The 4,543-nt window shown below is 40.3% G+C and overlaps 1 long non-coding RNA gene across 1 annotated transcript; it reads right to left on the bottom strand.

Annotated features, from left to right (window-relative positions):
• Nucleotides 1-2,359: 2,359 nt before the first annotated feature.
• Nucleotides 2,360-3,854, bottom strand: LOC136502154 (uncharacterized). Its single transcript, XR_010770436.1, has 3 exons — nt 3,699-3,854; nt 2,609-2,775; nt 2,360-2,466 (listed from the first exon to the last, which is right to left on the bottom strand). It is a non-coding gene; the product is annotated as an uncharacterized lncRNA (long non-coding RNA).
• Nucleotides 3,855-4,543: the final 689 nt, after the last annotated feature.

The following is a 4,543-nucleotide window of genomic DNA, read 5'->3' as shown; positions in this document are numbered from 1 at the left end:
GGTGAGTTCTTCGGCAAGTACGACTGCATCGATCCGGTCGACTTCCACTGCTTGTTGTAAGTACCATCATGGTTTATACCTTTATTCGTATGGCTGTATCGATCCGGTCGACCCCCATTGCGGCTCTGGTATAAGGTAGTTATCGACTCTTGCCTAATTCGAGTATAGCCTGTGTGATTCTGTCTAACACCCCACTGCTTGAATTAGATCAAGGTCAAGTTATCGGCTCTATCTTAGAGTGGCAGTCTTTGGTAGATTCATTAAGTTACCGATATTGCTTATTGCTTTTATTGTTTATCTAATTACAGCAATATCACTCTACCCAATTGAGATTGATCTAGATCGGCCTTATATCTTGTTTAACTCATCGTTTGCTAATCTAGAACTAATCTAATCTACATCTTAAGCGATGAGTTATGTTTTTATCGGCTGTTTTGCGTCAATCTTAATTGTGCATAGCGTGCGGTTAAGGCATGTTCGATCTTGAGTAGATCTTTTGGTTAGCGAGAATCGTTTCATGGCTCGTCATCATGGCCTGTGGGATTCTACCTCTCACGCCACTATTGGCACCGTGGAGTGGGGATCGTTGGTTGATAGACCCGTTCCTTAGAAGACATGACCTTAACTGTGCGCTATGCCTGAATTGACTGTTTAGCCAATATCGAATGCTTTTACGAATAGTTCATATCATGAGATCATTAAAGTAGAGATAAGTTGAAAGATGTGTTAGCCCCATGATCTTGTTATTGTATTACGGCCTACATGATTCTGCCTCATGTCCCACTGATATTAGTAATGGGTTAGGGTCATCGAGTCTATTGTTGTTTCTACGACCTGCATGATTCTGCCTCATGCCCCACTAGTCATGGCGATAGATGAGATCTAACATGTTCATTAGATTTATCTTTATTAAATAATTAAGTAAAGTTGAATTGTTTCTTTATATAAAAAGGAGTTCGGTTACTCATAATCATTGACTCAGCATGGACCGATCATCATTGATATCTTATTACCATTGATTAATATTTGTTTAAATGATGTTTATCCTAAATGATAACCAATTCTCTTCACCCGACCCCATGAGCTCTAACTGACTTATTCTCATGAATATACTGGAATCGGCTATTTAGCCGATTCCCTTTCATATTGACTCTCACAGCCGTACATTCATGACTGTCTGGTAACACCGGCAAGTTCCGCCCTTAATTACTGATGAACTTTCTCTCTTTCTCAATTGCAGGGTTAAATTGACTGGCACGTCTCAGGAGGATTGCACAGGATCGACCACCCCTGCGCTGAAGCTAGGCGGATCTGCTCCATCGAGCGGACCCTTCCGACTTGCTACGTGTGTCCTCAGCATGGTACGAAATTCTGTGTCGACACGGCTGTTGCAGACGCGTGGTACCGAGAGCAATTAACGTGCTCGTGCGTTGCTATGGGACACCTAAACTTTTATACTAAAAATATATAGATCACACCATAAGATAATAATACTGTAAAATTAAATACCGACGTTAAAATGACATTTATAATCCAAAAAGCAAATTTCAGGAAATTAACATAACTTTTGTACTAAAAACACATGGATCGCACGATAAGATAACAGTACTGTGAAATTAAATACTAACGTTAAAGTAATATTTAATCCAAAAAGCAAAGTCTGTAAAATTAACACTCTCACGGAGAGTGCGGCGTCGTAGGCTCACCAACTCTACTGTATAGACATTTCCATGCATTGCAATAGGATAAATAATGTCCTAATAATTTAAGCATGAATGTGTTGTATTGTTAAAAAACGATAATGCGAGCATGATGTTCAATATTACAAATTGAATCTTGTGCATGGCTAAAACTCTCATCGATGGTTTGCAATCATCGAGGTATGCATTTATAGTACTGTATATTTGTGCATACACACATAAAAGCTCATATCATTATAACAAGATTAATTGATTCCTCAACCTTTTAAAATTAACCATCTCTATGAATTATCAGTTTGCTTCATACAAGACTGGTATACCAAGGTCACCCTTATTCATATTTTAGATAATAATATAACATGCCTTCAACCATATGCCCCTAGTATTGAATTATGATCCAATTTAGTATGTCTTTGTTACTTTGAAACATTGTTCCATTAGTAACTCAATGAGATGTAGGCAATTATTTAATTCAATATAAAAGACTTGTAACGAACAGACTATAATTCTAGCATACTATAATGGGATTATCATACTTAAAAAGTCACAGATCATGAAATTACAGCAAAGCTACTCACTATTTCTAGAACACAAGTAGTTACAGGAGGCGAGCAAAATTTCAATGTAATTCAGATTTCAGAACTCGGTGTTGTATATAGAAGAAGGGATAGAGAGTATAGTCAAACAAGAAGCATCTCTTTCTAATTAACACTCTCACGGAATAGGAGATGATCCCTGCAGACGGCTTCCTAAGCTGCCATGGCCCCTGTTCACAGTCAAGTTTTATATAGTATTATGCAAAAGGAAAACTTAAAATATGGAGGTATTTCTGTGTCCTTTGTTATTTTCCCACTGCCTAGGTAGATTAAAATATATCTGATAAGAAGGTATTAACTAATCAAAATCACCATTTGCTATGAAGCTGATCAAAGTACAGCTCATTCTGCATGGATAGCCTTGACCGGACATCGATGAGGCGCGGAGGCCTCCACTCTGCTCTAGGCTCTAGATCTGGCATTCCACGGCAGCAAGAATACCAGCTATTGCGACATTCTTGCTCCCAGTAGTACAACCTCTGCAACACAAAAACTATACGTGGATCAGAACGAAAATTCTAGGAAGCTCCAAAAACATAGAATTTGAATCATAAATAAATTACACTGTACTTCTATTCGCAAGATGACTCAACTACTGAACTAAAACAGAACTGTTATGCTCTCCTGCACTTATGCCTTATGATCAAGCAAATAATATTGCAAAGAATAATTAAATAGAGCATATTAATTCCTATAGCTACTGCCCTACCATATGCTGGCCAAAGCTCCAGCATGCACAGGGTCGACATAAGCATGATGCATGAACAATTAAAATGTAATTTAAGAGATGTTCAGAACGCTTGTTTTTTATAAATCTGTCTTCATGATGCGTGAATAATTAAAATATAATTAAAGTTTTAGCATAAAATCGAAATAATCTTATTTTTTGAAGAAATCAAAACAATCTTATTGCAAACTGCTAGGACAAAACTCGATCTTAATATGTCACCTGCAACTATCCTGTTTATGAAAGTATGGCCCTGTATATAAACAATTATTGTTTAAAGCTAAAGTAACATTAATTATTATAAAACAAAAATATAAATTTATATTGCGGTACTTGCTCCTAATTGGCTTGTTTAGTTGGATGACATAGAACCTAAATGGAGGCCTAAAAAATGAAAGCGGGAGAAACAGCCTGAATACTATAGGGAACGTCCAAACAGGAATTGCACTTGAAAGCTGGAGAATCAACCTGGATACTAACCGAGTGACGATTGGCCACGAAAGTTTTGGAGACATATATACCTGGGTGATGATACGGTAGGTGGGGTTATGCGCGGTTACGCCTAGTACTACTGAGATTGATGGGTGCGGCGGCCAAACTGTCAAACTGACGAGGACAGTGGATTTTGTCCTACCAAGAGGGCAACAACGGTGGAAGACGCTGGTGGAAACGTACTGATCCTTTAATGACGGCGAGCCGATGGGGAGGGCCTGGCGGAGCCGCACGCTAGCTGTTCGGTTGGCCGCTGGACGCTTTTTCCTTTCCTTTCTTCCACGGGCGGGACGAGCTGAACGGCGGCTTGCTCGATGATCGATGACGGCCAGAGCGACGATGGTTCGTGGTGGGGTGGGGAAGCAGGATATGGCGTCTGATCTCGTCTGCCTCTCTTTTGTGCGGTTGTCGCTGCAAGGAAAGAGAGAAGGAGGAGAGGATATGAAAATCCGGGCTTGCATGTAATGTGATTTTATGAAAGAGAAGTGACATATTTTTTCGCAAGCCTTAATTACGCTGGATGGACGTCCGTTTCTTCCCTTCCTATTTGGCCGACTAGAGACGTGAGATTTTTTTTCACGAGCGTTAATTACGTCCAGATGGACGTCTGTTTCCCGTCCTTCCTATTCGACCAGGCAATTTGATATTTTTTCACAAGCGCTTACGACTGATGGACGCCGTTTGGCTGTAGGTTTTCATCTATTAGTGGCATATGATGAGACGTGATCACGTGATTCTCGCGTGGAGTGACATTTTTAGAGAAGAAGCGCCGTGTGGGCCATTGTGGGAGCGACGACGCCGGGTGGGATAACGAGCATGGGATCGCACGTAGGCAGACCAACGACCCGATGTCCAATTTTTAGTATTTTTAGACGTGATGAGAGAAGAGATTGATGAGCCATGCTAACACGCCCCTTGTGGTTGGTGTGGTCTTTGACGATGGCAGATTCCTTCTTGATTGGTTGCATGGCTTCCTTCTTGATTGCACATGCACGATTCCAGTTTGCATGCACCATTGTGGTGACGTG

The sequence above is a fragment of the Miscanthus floridulus genome, chromosome 1 (assembly GCF_019320115.1).
Source record: "Miscanthus floridulus cultivar M001 chromosome 1, ASM1932011v1, whole genome shotgun sequence".
Classification (NCBI taxonomy): Eukaryota; Viridiplantae; Streptophyta; class Magnoliopsida; order Poales; family Poaceae; genus Miscanthus; species Miscanthus floridulus.
The sequence above is the reverse complement of the archived record's forward strand: the minus strand, read 5'-3'. Positions and strand labels throughout refer to the sequence as shown.